Genomic DNA, 18,460 nt, shown 5'->3' with positions numbered 1-18,460 from the left:
CCAGTAGGTTAAAAGAGTGCACTTGGGACTCCAGAGCAACTGGAAAATGCAGGGCAAGAAACTGATTAAAAAAAAAAATCGCTCTGCTCTTTTAAAGCGCATTCGAGTCGAAATCCGCATGAGCATCGAGTACAGTTCAATTGAATTATTTCTTTAAAATAGTTTCTCTGTGGAAATGAAGCCAGATTCAAGGCTTTGAGATCTGCCAAAGAGTGAACACTGCGGAGAGAGTTGACAGGAATAAGGGGTCAGTTTGGAAGTACGTGCATGCACCAGGTTTCGAGATAAACTTGTCGATTGCGGGGACATTTCTGACAAAGGCTTGTTGGGAGTGACTGTGACTGTGGGAGGGGCAGAGTAACAAAGATGTAGCCATGTAAATAATCTTTGTTTAATCTGTTTTTTGAAAAAAGGGAGTAGAATGATAATTTCATAAGGTAGCTTCTTTTACTTGCAGCATGTGAAACTACAAATTAAATCAATGTTTCATTATATGTCAGAGGAAAAAGGCACATTTACAGCAAAAAAAAAATCTAGTATTTAATTACTCTTCACTGTGGCACAGTTGTCACCAGACAAACATGTACACACAGATATGAGACTAAAAACACAAACACACCTCTACTTGAAAAGGAAGCTACATGTGAGAAATAAAGCCTGTTCGGATAATTATCCACCTGGTTGGTGGTGGGGTCAGGTGACAGACTGCATACCTCCTGAGTGACAGAAACAGCACGTCTGCTTGTGTGTTTTTCATGTGCACATTTGTTTGTGTGTGTGTGTGTGTGTGTGTTTGTGAGAGAGAGATAGCCTGGCAAACGGCTGAGGCAGACAGGTGATGCGTCTCTGTCAGCAGCAGCACCAACGCAGGTGTCGGATTTCACGGAGAGGAGAGGCTTCCAACACTGCCTCTAATCTAACACACAGCTTGTTGCTAATGCCTCATTCAACATAATTTAAAATAGATTCATATTCAATTTGGCCTCTCAACCAGAAGAGGGAATCAATTTGAAATTTAAAGCCTAACTGCAGTCACCCCCCCATCCTTTTAGCACATGTAAATTTATCCTAGAGATACCAACTTTTATGGGTACTTAAGAGGGGAGGGAGCTCACATGAGACGACACGTTTATGAGCCACCAATCAGTTAATCTTCTGTTACAACCCTCGCTCACTCCCACATTTTGGTTTTCCCTTAAAAAGGCCTGTCATTTTTCTACTCTATTGCTACTTGAGGATATGTTCAAACACAAGTTGCCATGGTTACAGAGGCTGGTTGTGGCCTGACTAATATCTGATCTATTTTATAAGGAATGAAATGAGAAAGCACAAGAGTTCAGCTGATATGCACAGTTTCATATGTGAATCAAAGCTACTGCTGTCTGATATCTTGAGCTGATATTCGGCATCTATAAAACTAACAAATTTCAATCCAAAAATTGAAGAAAGTCATATTATTTAATGTTTACTCGAGACTTTTGTTCTGGTCAGTGTGAAAAGCCTCTGAGGCTGTATTCAGACCATAATGGAACACTTAAAGATCCACTAAAACCCAGACTAATGAAATCCTTTCAGTTTGGTTTGTAGCTCCTAAAGGCAAAGGGAACCAGCTTTCATTGCCTGTTTCACAGACTGACATCTGTGAAGTGGTTGTGAAGTCCATAATGAAACTATTTCTCAGGTTGGAAATCCTAAATGAATGAATAAACTAAGAATGAAGACATTCATTAATAAACCAATACCTTAGTTGACGTTAAGAGGGACCTACATACTTTCATAACTGGCAGGGTATTAATCAACCTGCTCTTATGTATGAACAACAAAAATAAACAAGTCATTCAAACTCCAAACACACTATGAAAAGCAACTCATTCATATTGTTGCTCTTGGGCCAACACATAAAATGTGACAAATAGTAACAAATGAAAAAATGAGAGCTTGGAGGGAAAAGTTCAATCTCTGGCTCCTTCCTCACCTCCACACAGCTGGCCAATCACGGCTGGCATGAAGTAGGTGTGGATGTGGGATTGAAGGTTTTGGAAAGTTACAGAAATTGTTGGACACAGCCGCCCAATTCTAATGTCAGAAAGGTGGAAGGGGTTTCGGAAACTGTTCAACCATTTGACAAACACTTCTGTAAAAGTATACCGACACCTTAAGCAGTAAGGCAGAACTCTGAGGACACAGGGTGTAAATCACAGTTATTGGAAAAAAAAAATCCATATAGAAATTCACAGGTATTAACAGTATTGCCATAATCCATCTTCCTGTTCCAAAATGACTGGTACTTGCTGCCTGTGGCCATGATGGAGGATCAAAACATCATACGTCCACTTTTAAAAGGACATCACGAGAAGGAGCCCTGTGTGTGGCACCAAAAATATACACTGTGTATCTACTGAGTGGCACATACTTTCCACGTGCAAAGCTGCAGTCAGCTCCGAGTGGTTCGTCATCCACATACACATCAACACTTTCCTGGCACAACGGAGTGCCTACATCGAATACACAACAACGCAGTGAATAAAAAGAGACCACAGTGGAAAACAAATGACTGGTAAAGAGTCAAGTTGGGCCCCCTTTCATTAAAAACAAAGCAGCATCACTTCTGCCTTTGATGCATTAAATGCTTTACTCTCTGCTGTTGCATCTTAAGAATCTGCAGGGCTCCATCATGCAGGAGCAGCACTCTGCAATAGAGTCACGTGTTGTTCTTAAGTGCTGATAATGTGGAATGTGTAACCTATTAAAGTAACAACTTGTGCCGTAATACATCCATGTCAAGTCTGTTCCATCTCAATACTTTGGAGCCGCAAGATGCTGACATGAACGCTGCAATAACAGCAGCAACGCATTGCAGATTAATTGTGATCCCTTCTTATTCTTTTTGTGATCCCATTTTTCTTGCAATTCTACGCATATTGGACATTATGGATAAATGCATCAGTCAGTCGTTTGTAAAGCACTTTGTCTTAGATGAATACTTTGATACAAAACTCACATGACAACACCACTTTGTCTCATTGCACCAAGGCTGAGTAATATTCATGAAGGAAAGAAAAAAAAATATCAATCACCAGACAATACACACAGCATCAGCATGTGCATCATTCTATTATTTCCCATGCGGTTCCCCCGTCTGAAAAAGCTATGATTTGGCTGTAACCCGAGATCTGCAATTTTTGGTATGAAAAACAGGTTCTGGGAGAATCTATCAAATGACTAAAGTACAATAATATTGTTAAGTTAGCCTACAATAGTGTGAATGACAAAAAAAATTAATGGTGTTAGTCAGACAGTCCTCCAGCTTGCCAAGTATGTATTTCAGGGCCTTTGGGGCTGTTTTTTTTCTAAGCGAATGATAGAAATATGCATCCTTGCTTGTGAGGTGATCTCTGGTCAGCAACTGTGATATTTTTAGTCATCTGTACTGATGTCACATAAACATTCCTAAGCCTTCAAGTTGCATGGGACAAATCATAAGAAGACGGGGAATCGATAAAACCTGCCATGTACTAAAGGTCCACATAATCTCTGTGCTTTGGTGTGCTTTTAACGGTTATTATGGGGATTGTGCTTCTTATGGGACTTTCTGGTTTAGTTAAAGGCCGGGATAATTCTGGCTGTCGGGCCGGCATTTAGTCTGAGCCCTTTCCTCAGCAATAATTCCACTGCCCTCTGCAGTGTGAGGAGATCTCTGATTTGAACACTGTATGGGTGAGTCATACTTGCTATGAAATTTATTTGAATGATTATCAGATTGTGTTCATTTTATTGCAAATTTGTAATGAGGACATTGATCTGAGACAGTCCTGCTACATAAAAGTATTCACATCATCAATATCAGGAAAATATTGGGCAATTATTAAGAATTAGATAACCTATTATGATGCCCCAAATCCCTCTTTGAGATGTTTGTACTTTTGTTTTGCTCAAAAGGGGTCAAATATATTGAACAGCATCACATATATATCAGCCGCTCTGCCTTCAATGCAAAAATATCAGGGCCAGAAAAAAAAAAGATCCAAAGGGGAGACCCATGACAGCCGCCTACACATGAATGCCAAGGAGGCCAAAAGTTTTCCGGACACCGAGGCCTGTTCTATTTGGCAGTGATGCAGCTTGGGATTACACAACGCTCCCGATGGCACAGCCACTCTGCCTGGAAAAACAGGTGATTCACTACGTTGGGTGCCAGCCAACTGCTGTGGTGACGGCCTCGGTCACCCCACTAGGAGCCATGATCACTGCTTAACAGTAAAATGTCTGTTAGTGGAAGGAATGCAGTGATAGCATGGAAGAGTCAGTGTAAAATGTGGTCAGGAGTCAGTCATCTTCCGGGCTTAGAAAGAGACTCAGAGCAGTTCTCATAAACTAAAATGAATAGCAAGTTGACAAATTGAATGATTAGTCACATTGCAGCCCTGAGGCACACATTTTAGTAACAGCTAGAGCATTCACCAGGTGAAGCAGAATTAAACAACTGTTTTTCATGATTAATTGGGGGAAAGCTGTGCATACTTAGAGTGATGTAAAATCTAATTTAGGAAACACTCACTTTCTGTATGCTTGGAAAATGGCTGTAAAGGTTTGTACATATCATTAACACAAGACATTTTAGTCAGCTTGGATTCATGATGGTAACAATGGATGAAACAATGGTGTGGCACCATCATTCTACCTAGAAAACAGGTGTTAAATGCATATTCTTGAGCAATTTGTTGGTAAAACTGACATTTTTAGCTCCATCACATACAAGAATATTGGGGTGGTCCGTGGATACAATACCCCTTCCTTAAAAATCTCTGGGCCGACTGAAAAACTAAATTAAACACATCTGCTCTGCTGAGTGTGACATCACCTCCTTGTTTACCGAGCACAGCTTATTTGGGGAAACAGTTGACAGACGAACCACATCCAGCAAATCCATAAACAGCGAGCACAGATAGCTGAGTAACAGGAACCACAGTAGTTGTCATCGGCTCTGATAAATAAACCTTTATGAAGTGCAGGTAACAGTGCTGTGAAATGATGCTGCTCTGGTGACTCAATATTTCCACGAGATCTGGTCAGAGTCAAATGTGACCAATGCCATTACAGTCACTGTATTTGATGCACTGGTACAGGATACAGAGCATCATACTGTACAACGAACAAACATGGATATAACTGGTATTAAAATACCAATATAGGTCATTAAAATCTGATTTCATGTAATGTCTTACATGTCTATGTCAACAGTCCAGAGTACAGAATACAATCAAAAATACCAATGATGAAACATAGGAATTTGTAATAACCTGTAACACTGATCACAATCCACTGAGTTGGAATCTGGGTGCAGTCCCAGTCCGGAATAGTCCAGAGGAATACAATTTGTGAGGAACTTCTAAACAAGAGATTGTTCAGGCTGGAAATGGACCATTTTAGCCATCTTCAGCACAGACATTTCTCTCTTTAGAAAAAAACAAACAAACAGCTGTTTAGTTGCACTTAAATTATACAAGTGAGTGATCCATTTGGCAAGGAAGTAGCTGACAGTATGACACCACAAAGAAAAATAACCGAGCTAATAATCACTCAAGGTTATGTCATGTGGAAAAGTTGAGATGCTTGAAATGTCATAAACCTACTTGCATAGTAATTAAACTTACCATAACTAGAAAAACAAAGACGAGCCAGTTCTAGTTAAAAGCTTTATTCCTCTTGGCGGAGGAAGTTAAACCTAAAATCATGCCTGCGACAAAAAAAGATTATTGTTAATAAATAACTAAATTAGGTTTGCAGATGTCCAATCAAATAGTAGAGCTCGCAGACATTCATTTATCTAAAAGAAAAAATTGATGTCGCTACAACATATGTAGCTGATTCCCTCAAAAATGGGCAGATTATAAAATGCTGATCTGCTGCTAGGTCCAACCCTGGACCAAATATAAAAACACTAAATCAAACATAAAAATGAGTTTAAAAAGTGCTTTTAAAGTATATTAATGATCATTCCCTGGGAAACACTAGCAAAACAACACAGGAAAATGTGACATTAATTTTGAATCAAATATGGAACAGAAATCCAAGTCAATGGAAAGAAAATTAATTTCAACAAAATAGTTTTTGTCTAAAAATGTTTTTTAAAAAAGAATAATTTATGTGGCAGTAATTCATTTGGACAAAAAAAGCAGTTCAATACCGTAAACATAGCGTCATGATTTACTTTCAGCGTTTTGTCCCACCACAGTTTCATAAGCTCAGCCCACGCTTGACTAATCAACCATGAGCAAACAGCTCCGATTTGTCAACAGACTGGACAGTGAACAGCTGGCTGAGGCCGTGTTGACACTGGTTGAGCACAGCCATGACACATACAGGAACAAGACAGCAAAAAAAAAAAACTTTTTCCCACCAATAATCCCATATTGTGAGATTGAGATACAATGCTTAGAAAGCCTGAAACACCTAAATACACATCAGACACCAATGCTGTCACAGTTAGGGGTGTTTCTAACCCTAAACTTCACATGAAAACTTGTTTTCTGTCCTGTGCCTGTCTGACCACCTGCAGCAGTGCTAAATGCAGTCAGAGACAAGAGGAAAAAAAGGAGCACATGTCAGCACTTAAATATTGACGGACGAGCCAAAGGATCATTTGCATTCTGCTGCTTCCAAAAAACAATTTAACGTGCAGTCTTATTGTACTTTTAATGTGCTTCGGATTAAGTTCGGATCTGGCTGCTTATTGAAGCATGGCATGAGACAAATCCACATTAGAGCTCATTAATTGTTAGAAAACTAAAATGCACAGCGACGGTAACCTCATTTGTGGAGTGGAGCATGATTACAGTGAGTGGCTGGGCACCAGATGCTGCCAGTTTAATTGCCCTCTGCAAGCAGTTCATTGAGTCCGCTTGAAAATGTAGATTAGTATATGTACTGTCACGGAGTGATGCACAACCTGCATGCTGGCATTCTTTTGACTTATATTAATGACCTAAAAGTGATCCAAATAAGCACCATTTCTTCTCTTGTGTCCAGACAGAGTATACGTCACATGGTCTTTGATAGAGTGCACCTGGCAAGTGGCTTTAAACCAGGTATGTCTGACATACACATTCTGTATCACTCACACACACACACACTTAGCCTTGCAAGGTGAACACAAGTAGGGAGGAATGGTTAATTTAGTTTCAGCAGCTCCCAGGATTGATAGGATGTATAATTTGAGAGTTATCACACTCTCACACAGGAGATGTTCATACAACACAAGCCCAACATTTTGCATTTATGGCAGCCTGCTGTCAGAGTATTTGTGAAAGTGAAGAGAGTGAATCATAAAGACAGGAAAAAGACAAAATAGCAAACTGTAAGAGCAAGAGAATGTAGAGAAACTGAAGCTACTGCTGCCATTAAGAGCAGCAGAGAAAAGAGTCTGCAGGGCAAAAACTACCATTAAGAAAGCTTCTCAGTTTTAACCCTTTCACAATCTTGTTTCTATATGACTCCCCGGCAGCCAGCGCCGGGGAAAGTACTCCTTATCTGATGTAAGACAAACATACAGCACTCATGTCAGAACCTACACCTGCCTGATTGTACACCGCCACTGACATTGACGCAAGCACGCACCTGTCCACTGTAACCCGGTGAACCATGTTCCCACACATTCTCAATGTAAATCAGTTACTAACAACGTGATACAATTCATGTGAATTTATGTGAGAGCAGGCTGGAGAACTTACAAGAACTGTTACTGGCAAACGGGATGATATCATTGGCTCTGAGTCAAACATTGTCAAAATTGTATCGGCACAAGATTGACCTCTGCATGGCATCTTTCAAAAGTGTAGTGTTTCTGTTACATTCATTAAGATTTCACAGTTTAACTCAACTTCATTAAATGCCAAATCACAATTTGCCAAATCACATATTTTCAGCTAGTTCTCTTTTCATGCGTTAAGTGATGCTGCACACCATCTGTAGTGCTGAAAATACACACATGCGTGCACGCTGCAGCATCCAGAGCTACAGAAGCTTTCTCCTGAGGGGAGAACTACAGTGAAACTAACTGTTCATGACATTTTCTAGTCTGTCTATATGCTCTCATGTCTCCGTGTTTATCAGCTTCTTACCTTATTGCTGAGGAAAATGCCTCCTTTGATGTCTGCTGATCTTCACAGCTGAAAAGACAAATGGTGGACATTTATGAGACAGATGTACAGAACATGTGAATGCAGGTTTAAAAGTAATAATCGTGATTTTCTTCCTAACACAAATGTAAGAAATTCATCTCTCTCTCTTGCTGCTTCATAGGATGTCCAGTCACAAAATGCTCAGCACCATATTTTGAGATATTTGTAATGGGCTATGGTATATGTCACAATACAAGAGGATAAGATACACCGAAGCATTATGCAAAATATAGCCACAAGCGGCAATTGGTGGCTTCAAGCTTTTTTGCAGTCAGTAGAAGGAAGCAGCTCATTCAGCCAAAATTAAAGCCATGAACAGCAACGAGTGGGTTTCAGGCTCCGCAAAAAAAAGGTGAGAAAAGTCACTTCAGCTAGTTTAATTCTGTTTAAAGAAGGAGTGACACCAATCACACGCTTGTTTCATCATCAGCGTCCGTTCGTCCCCCCTCCATCAGATGTGAATGAAACTCTGTGCGTATGTTGAGGAGATAGTGCAAGATGTCTCCAGTGAGTTTAATCAGGATCGCACAAAGGCATCTTGAGTTATGAGCAAAGATGTGATAGGCCACGCTCACTTGTACAGATCAATACGGCACTTCAGATTTTGGTTAATAATCACCCCCAGAACATGCACACCAGTTTTGGTGAAATTCTGTCCACCGGGTTTTCAGATACACAGCGGCATTTGTGGTGCCCCCTATGGGTCAGGCTCAAAATGCTTTGATAGACCTATTCCCTATCACGGACTGAAGAATTGCACCAAAGTTTATGATGATTGGTCAAATGGTTAATGAGTTATGGCTAATATTTGCTAGGCCCCGCCCTCTGTGAAGATATTTTGGTCGATGGCGGCCATGTTTTTCAGCCGATCTTACTCATTTAGAGTAGAAATGTGTATCTCAGTCCCACAAGGCTCTATAATAAATTCGATGTTGATTGAGTCAAGGTGTTACATGACTGTTTTCCACATTATGCAAAGTAGCGAAACATCCATTATGGTGGACTTTTATGGTCTAAGAGGCTTTTTTGTAGAGCACATTGAGCTGGACTTGTGTGTGATATTTCAAGTGAATTGGACATACAGTGTGAGGGATGTGGCATTTCGAATATTGAATCACAGCGCCACCATCAGTCCAACTGGGCTCAAATTTCTTGGGAAGCACGTGCACATCATTTTAGAAGCTTGCTCTCAAGAATAAGGGGGCAGTTACAGCTGTTTAATTGGATGAATGAAAATTTCAAAGTTCATCACAACAACACAGCAAAGATATTACAGTTCTTATTTTCTATTTCTATAGTTTCTATTCCAAGATAATGCTGAGGATCTCCACCAATGCAACAGACTGACAGTTGTTTATAAAAGAGCACACATTTAAGAGGAATATGAATTATAAAATAGTGGTTTCATAATAAGTTTGCATTGTTAGATAAATAATTAAAAACACATAAAATATGATTGATTTTGTTTCTGTGTCACCTGATCTGGTAGGAGAGATAGGAGAGTGCGTATATCTGGGCAATGGGCAGTTTTCTAAACTGTTCCAACTTGAATAGAGTGTTTGTCTACATGGTGGTGCTCTGAGCAAATATTTACTGAGAGATTTTGCAGAAAGAGTTTGGAACAGAGATGTTATCAGAGTCACTGAGGGCATTTTTTGAGTTGATTGTATCTACGTGGCTACATTTAGCTCGATCAAACTCAGATGTTTTGTTTTTTTCGTACGTCACTGCACCCCAGGTACAGTACAGCAGCTTTCAGAAACACCCCACTGTGCTCTGAAACACTGAGACCTGCTGCAGTCACATGATGATGTAACAACCACAGAGAGCCATGAACAAATAAACAGCAGTCAGCAGGTTTGATTAATGATATCCAATGAATGACAACATGAAATCAGTTCAGCTTTGTGGGCCATGTATATTGACAATCTAAACAACCATTATATAACCATTTAAAGTGAATAGTTTTGGAAGCTGTTACTGTCGAAAAAACAAACTAAATCACCGTACCAACACTCACAGTGATAACTGTCATGAAAAATAGTTTAAATTTGAAGTGATTGGCTATTTATAATTATCTGACACTACATTTCACGCTTCGACAGCATTCAACAATAACGATGTTGAGACGTGCTTAAAGTTTTAGCTGTAAGATTCAACATCCTGTTCACTAACGACCAGCTGTGGGTCATTTTGATAACGTGCTAACATGCTAGCTGCTCGTCTGTAAATGAGGTAAGGTCATCAGCTAGACTCACCACTGTGTTGGTCTTTTTGAACAGCAAAAAGACCAAAAAAAAACAATCCACACTCTTTATCTTTTCAAAAATCAGAACTATCGAGTGGTGTTTCTTTCCCAAATGAAACCACATTAATCAGACAATAGCCAAGAGTGCCATTTAGTGGTTTGGTCAACTTCCAAGAATGAATGTTAATTAGCTACAGCTGACTGAACTTGCAGCGATAGTTGTTGTTTTTTAGCTGTCAAAATCAATGGTTTACCTCACTCTTTAAAATGGTGATTTCAACTTCAATTGCTCAGCCTGAGCAGGACTGTATGTAAAAACTCTTTACAGCACATTACAGTGTCTTATGGAAACAACAATTAACTATAAAAAACACAAAGAGCCCATTCTGTAACAACAGTGACAATGTCACATGTAGTCATGTATTGTATGGTCTGTAGTCAGTTTACTACTCTGCTGCAGTTTTAACTTTCCAAACACTGTTGACCAGAACAATCAAAACTGGGATAACTAGAATATTTCACAATAGACAGTGAGGGTTATTACACCTGTCCAGGCTGTACAGTATAATGCCCCAGAGCCAGAGTTAATGGCATGGGTTGCAGCCGCTCCTCTGACAGGCTGGAGACTGATGGGGGACAAGTGAGACACGCTCTCAAGGTGGATCACTGGACAGAAAAACCTCTGCAGGCTCTCACCGACGTGCAGGTCTTCTCTCCCGTGGGAGGTTTTGCACGCACGGCAGTTACAACAACACTCACAAACACACTCCACAAGACTGTGGTATAAGCAATAATGCATCAGCAATGAAGTACTTTGTTTTCATACACAGCACAGGTGTGATAGGACAGAGTATTTTTCACACAAAAAACAATATTGTTGCATCTTAACCCACCAATTAATCATCCAAGAACAAAGAAATCCAAACAATGTAATGTTAGAGGGTCAAATCAAAACAGCTGCATTCTGATGACATCGAACACTGGCTCGCACCGAAAACCGCTGTTAACAATCTATCCGGCTTCTGATTACTTGCTTACTCATCAGACCTCCTCAGAGTTCAGGCTTTAGCTCCAGCAGCTAGCAGCAACAACCTGTCCCTTGAGCTATTGACTTGCTGACATTGGTGGAGCAGGAAAAGGTTTCAGGTTTCTCACAAGGAGGAAAATGATTCACATAATGACTCACTTTTCAAATTCCACAGAGGAGGTCAAATAAATGACAGGTTCCTTTAATATCTGTCCATTATAGAATGATGATTAAAAAGGAAAAAGGAAAGTGGCACAAATCGGAGTCATGCAGGGTCTGAGTCTGCTTCCATGATTTTGTTCGTTGAGTTCACTGAGTTCACAAACACATGGATGCTAAAATCATGACTTTTAAGTTTGTTCACCCCAGCGAACTCATAAGATGTTTGTTGCTTTCACAATTTATGTCAAATTTTATTTTGATTCCACAATGTTTATATTCCATGATAATAAATGGTTATTAAAGTGCAAAATTACACAGCTTCAGGTTATATTAAACCCACTTAAAAACAACAGCACAATAGCAAAATGAATCCCTGGAAAGTCAAAATAATGTGATAATGGAGACATGCTGAGCCTTTTGCCTCCAGGAAAGTAAACGTGAGCTACCCGTATTAAACAAAACACGCTTGAATAGAGACCTTATCTCAACAGAAACTTTACAGACATTTGCATTCCTGTGATTGTCTTTTCTATGCCTGAGGGGGATTGCAAAAACTCTCCATTTAGGAGACACCACCTAGAGGTGTAACGAATCTAAGAGGCCAGTAGTTACTTTGTGCTTAAAAAAAACAAAAACCTGCATTGACTCTCAGAATATGTTGGTAGATTTATTCTTAAGATTTTGTGATAACCAAACCAGTCATTAAGGAAATAAATGACAGGAAGTAAGGCTGATGAAAAACTGAATGAGTCGGGGAAACTGCTCTCGTCCCCTGGGGTTTCCAGAGGTGGGGCGCAGGGGTACATCGCCAGTGGCGATCTTAGGAAGCACAATGTGCCACTTGAGAATTCATTGTTCCGTCCATCCTGCGGTTTCATTAATCTCGCGCTGCAGAGGAGGACAGAGTGCTCAGACAATATGGTGCCAGGGAAACACCTTGCTCTGGCCCCAAAAATGAAGCTTTAATAAAGCTGCCCACTATGACTTCTCAACATCACATACCATCAACACAGCTGGATTACACCATGATATTAACAAAACATCGGTGCAAGGGTCAAAGTGGCAGCCCAGTATTTACCGAAGGTGTGTATGCGTGGCGATAAAATACTGTGCTGCAAATCTTTCAGCTATCAAGGAAAAAACATACATTTGAAATCATATGATCCTGTTTTATCGGACACACAGTTGTTGCCACTGAGCAGCTCCACTAAAACTGATGGGGGCTGAGTGTTAAGTTCCTTGCTGTAGGCCACCTCAAAGATCAATGGAAGCTGCTCAGTGAGAGGAAAGCATTACTCATTCCCATCCACATTCCCCCCCGGAAGTCTTTAGAGATTTGCACAAACACTCTATTCCATACAAACTAGCTTCTCTAAACTTTTTGATTCTCACTGCCCTGATTAGAACATCAAACCAAATCCCAAATTGCAATTCTCTTTAAAAAAAAAATCCCCAACTGATGCACAACCTAGGCTGAAAAACTTAAAAATAACACAGGTACCACCTTTCCATCTTAAATACATTGCAGCTTACCATCCCTCTGGAAACCATCCAAATTGTGGATCCGTTCCGACATTCTTTAATTTAGTACACATTAGCCTGACAACTGGCTCGGTGCAGTCGTTCTGCTGGGACATAACTGTCACTATAACCACGTCCTTGAGGCATTAAACTGTAACATCAAGGACAGTCCAATCATTTCATTCCACCAACATCAGCAGCAAACCTCTCCTCCATCAGCTCGAGAACAGCGCATCAATGAAACCAAACACTACAGCTTAAAAATCCCTAAAAACGCAAAGATAGAGTGACCCCTTTCTGTTCCGTACACAACTCCTAAACCACAGAAAAGGACACTTTAAGAGCTGAGCAGGGTCAGCTCTTACAGAGAAAACAGAGTGAAATTTGAGGAGCAGCACAGAGGGGAAAAAAGTCTAGATGATGCAGCTACTTTCTGGCTGTCAGTAGCAGGGGATTAGAGGTCCTAAATCATAGCAAACTTCACAGCTCAGCCTAGCAGCTCAGACTGACTGACTGACTGAAGCCCACTAACTAATTGTCTGGTGTCTTCCGCCACTCCCATGGATGAGTAGCAGACCTAGATATGCAATTAGCTAAATGAGTCCATGGGATGTGGGCCTAATATATGCAGGTGGGGGTGGGCGGGGGGGGTTCCTTGTGTGGTAAGGGACTCATTACCCACTGCCCTCTCATTGGGAGCCACCTGTCTAGAGCTGCACTCATCATATAGCACATAATATCCTCTAAAAAAAGACCTGTAAAAATATAGAGACAAGAAAAAGAATGGAACTTGACCATTATTACAACATAGCGCTGTTAATGAATGTGCATAACACGTAGCAAACGTGCTAAATATACAAAGTTCCGGTATGCAAACAGTCATATTTGACTACTACCTGTGTGAAGCAGATAATGTAACCTTTCAGTGCAAATGCCAGATAGAATTTCACTTATTTCACAGACAGTGGAAGTGATTTAATGATTTTAAGTTAATGATGCCTGTTTTTCACCAGGAGCCAGCAGTGCTCCCAATAACAATAATGCCTCCATCTTTATAAACACAAACCATCTGCTCTCTCCGGGTTTGCATGTATGAGTAAGCAATACATTTTCTACCGCAATAGAGACTGTGGGAAATGCAGAAAATGAAGAAGAAAGGAGCATGAGGTTCAACGCTGAAGACAATCAATCAGTGACCTGCAAAAACAGGGATCAGGATGAGGTTTTCAAAAAACTGAATATCTGTTGATCAATACTCAATGGCAGAAATATTCAAGTATCTGAGTATCTACCCTTGTAGTTTTGTTTTATCTATTGATTTTTTTTTTTTTAAGATATCCAGCTCTGAGACTTCTGCCGCTCCACCAATAAGAGGGAGGTCAATGGAATTTCATTTGTTGTGCTCAAATCCAAATGTTACTCATAAATTAATATAAATATTCCCAGAGCCTCATCTATACCTCTTTGGGGTTGGTATTCTCTTTCATTAGTTCTTTATTTTTCCCTTTTTGGGGGGGAGTTGAGGACATCTGGAGAGCAGCTGTTGCTTTGCATCACATGCTAGCACACACACACACACACACATACCAACAAACACACACACACACACACACACAGTTGTTACATAGCCCACCTCATCAGAGGTTAAGGGGTCAGGAGCCCTGTGTCCAGACGCACCATTTAATCTGCTCGAGGTATAGACAATCTCTGGAAATCAAACACCATGCAGCTACATGTACTCACCAAAATAGGCACGGATACACACAAATGGACACACACACACACACACAGCAGACAGAGCCCCTCTCGTCTCTCTTCTATACAAGGCAAGCATTCGACCCTCTCTCTCTCTCTCGGGATGGTAGAGATCCTCAATGATTAGTCCTGCCCTTCCAGAGAAGAAGGGAGGGTATGGCTACTAATTCAATTACACAGACCCTCGTCCCTGTTCAACCCAACTCCCAGTTCCATGAATGGAATCAAACCCACCCAGCCAACTGTGGAGGGAGGGGAGGGGGGGGGGGCAGAGGCAGAGAGGCAACCCAGCGTGTTTACATTTGTGATTTACATTTGGTTTACACTTGTGCTTGTGACTGTGTGTGTCCTATTGCTCTTTGGCAGAACAAACTGTAAACTAGCATGAGACAAGATGAAGTAAGAGTTTCATTATGCTGTCCGTCTCTCTCTGACAAGCAAATATAAAAAAGGTGAAAAACACTATTTTTCAAGGTTTGCTGGAAGACACTTGCTATTAGAGCAGAGCATCAGCGCTAGAATTTGGGGTGAAAGATATTCATCTGGGCAAACTATTTCCATACCACGAGGTTAGGGAGGATTGGCATAGGCATAAACCATGACAGCAAATAGACCAAGACTGCAAGACAAAATCTAAAAGGAAAACACAAAATTGGAAATCAAGGGATTATATGAGCTGCTCTTTGTAGCCTTAAAACAAATCCCCATACCACTTCAAGTGATTGCTTTCTGAAGCCTACATTCTGCAATAATAATACAAGGGAATTGCATTACAATGTTCCTCTCCTCTGTAGTGATAAATAACAAACGATGGTAAGTCTGTCCCAGTTACTACCCTCTGAGCAGCAACCGTAACCGACTGAGAAAAGCGTAACACAATTAAATTGTAACAAAAAGCCGAGATGAAATGTTAAAATTACGGAGGAAATTGATCATTAAGATAATTCACTAGCTGATAAGAGTTCATTATGTTCACAAGCACATCTTTTACAGGACATATTAGCCGGATTTTTAGGCAGTTGACAATTTTACCCGCTGCTACGGCCAATATTTCCAGCCTAAATCTTTAACTTGTTGTGCGTTATCACTCATTTCCTTTTCATTGCTCAATAACAATCACCCATCCCTGAAAGCAAACGTATGACCTTGTCAAAATGCTCCTTCCTCTTTCACCATCTTAAGAGCTAAACAGAGCAGTCTTTCCAGAAAAGCTGAGAGCTGAGAGACAGAGAGGGTTTAAAGTGTCACTGTCATCATGGGCGAGGCTGTCATGCACCAGACTGGGTTTAAATGACACTGAACACACACACACACACACACAATTGCACACTCAATGGGGGTCAAACAGGTTAAAGCCCATCGCCTCTTCAATGTCTGACAAATAAAGAAAATACGACAATTATGTAATTTAACTTTGAGTAACTGAGGAAGTAGACAACCTGCTTACATGCAACTTATACAGGGATTTCAAATCATCTTTTCCATTGCAGGAGATTTACTCAAACATGCAAGTATAAAGTATCAGTTCATATCATACACTTATTTCTTCTACCTATCCTGCATGAGATTTCTAGTGAAGCTTACTAAGGTTTAGAGCTGAAAGGTTGGGACCCTGTCCAATGTTTCAATCGGATCGTGTTGATCGGGGGAGACACCAGCTGCCAAGCAGTCGTGGCATAGCAGAGCAGCTTGAATCAAATCCCACTTTCGCACTCCATTGGTACAGTATGATAGATATTGTTCTCTGGTTACAGCGCTTGGTCAATTTGCATGAACCCATAACATCCCAGCGCTGGAGCTAAGATCTCAACTTGTAAACCAAGTATTAAGAGTTGATAAAATATCTATGTGAACAGTTGGTTGAAGTTGTCAAAAGTCATTATTGGGTGCATTTATAGCTGTATTGTGGAAAGCAGGAACAATGCAGTTTTTACAGTTTGTGTTAGCTGTGGAACACAACTGAGCCATTGAGCTCTGGATGTATCCCATTACTGCTGATTAAAGCCCCACTAGAAATATTAGAACTGCTTGAACAGAAATGGCACCGAACCTAATGAGAATGCTGCATAAGTTACTTAAGCGAGAGTACCATTAACTTGCTTGATGAAAGAAACTTATCCTGTACAAGCCTTTAATATGCTGGCCAGTTCATCAAGGCTGCACTCTCATCCAAACAAATGATCCATAAAAAAATGCACAGCCTGCCACAGAAGTGAGTACATTATTTACAAGACACAATAAATCATCAAAGCCAAGTCTAAAAAGGCAGCGTCTCCCTCTGGCAGGCCTGCAGATTAGGATGGAACAGCCCTCTTCATGAGCTACCGACCTAATCTTCTTTTACATCTCAGCCGTAGAGATATGGGAGTCCTCTAATCCGCTCTATGGCTGGACAGCTGTGAGCAGACTGTCTGCTACTGTAGCTCCAGCAGCTCTGGCCTTCAAAACCCAATTTAGTCAACAGCTATATGGATTGACATACATTTTAATTAGGATAAGCGCCGCTCTGCCGTTCCTTATCTTTTCCATTAGCAGCTTTTGCAGTAAAGGGTTTTCTAAATGGATGAGTGCCTTTCTAGGTGTGACACTTTCCTAAAGCTCTTTGAAAAGTCCACTGCAATTCCATTGCAAGTTGATGTAATAACAATTTGAGGCAGGTAAGGCGACCGCCAGGCAGGAGAACCAATTAAAAAGCAGGCTGGTGGCTGGGCAGAGGCTCAGGGACACTGAAGGAGAAGACATGACACAAGAGTTTAACTGCCTTACAGGGCTGCGGCTGCCTATTGTGGGTGAACAATCCAACTACTCCAAGCCCAGTTTTTTCGTGCTGTCTGCAAAGTGAAAGCCTGGCCCCTTTGCTTGTCAGTTCTATTGTTAGGAGCAGGCAGGAGCCGCTCCCAATCCACCTCATACACATTAAATACTCTGCATTGTTTGGAGAGTCAGATGGCAACGGCAGGCACGCAAACTTGCAAAAATGCAAACACACCTATTTCTTTTAAAAATCCAATCCTAGGAAGAGCCTGGAGATAGTTTGACATGGTTGCAGCTAATTTAAATGGCAAATAACCTAACCTTGCATCTAAAGAAACAGTGTAGAAAAGACCAAATCCTCAGAGCCATCAGAGCTCACAGAGGAAGCAGCATCAGAGTCTATTAAATCCAATGAAAGGGCCTAGTTTTAGCAGCTGTAATACATGGTTTCACATTCATGTTCAACAACCTGTCCTTCAGTCACTGTCAAGGGTGAAACTGCTTCACCCTTCCTTTTCAGCTTCTAGTATAAAACACGAATGTTATCATTCTGTTTGAAATCTAGTCCCCTCACAGATTGTATCCTCACATCATGTAACCTAACACACTTTCTATTTGTGGAAAATCCCTCCTGAAAATCAGGTCTTGGTCAGACATTTTAATAACTTAAAATTAGTTTATAGGCTAAACTGCATGACAAGATATCTGTGTCAGAACAACTTTTCGCCACAGAGGAAACTACAAAATGTGCAGTCATTATTTGATTAGTCTAATAATCTAATGTACCGAAGCGTAATTGAGATACACAGATGG

The 18,460-nt window shown here is 40.6% G+C and overlaps 1 protein-coding gene across 4 annotated transcripts in view; it reads right to left on the bottom strand.

Annotated features, from left to right (window-relative positions):
* tln2a (talin 2a) overlaps positions 1–18,460 on the bottom strand; it is a 96,240-nt gene that overhangs the window by 63,694 nt on the left and 14,086 nt on the right. For all 4 annotated transcript variants that reach the window (XM_042406228.1, XM_042406256.1, XM_042406239.1 and 1 more), the window contains exon 2: positions 8,121–8,168. The gene's annotated coding sequence lies outside the window, so the exon portion shown is untranslated. The remainder of the gene's footprint in view (positions 1–8,120; positions 8,169–18,460) is intronic.

The sequence above is a fragment of the Thunnus maccoyii genome, chromosome 1 (genome assembly GCF_910596095.1).
Source record: "Thunnus maccoyii chromosome 1, fThuMac1.1, whole genome shotgun sequence".
NCBI lineage: Eukaryota > Metazoa > Chordata > Actinopteri > Scombriformes > Scombridae > Thunnus > Thunnus maccoyii.
This window is presented reverse-complemented; position numbering and strand designations above follow the sequence as displayed.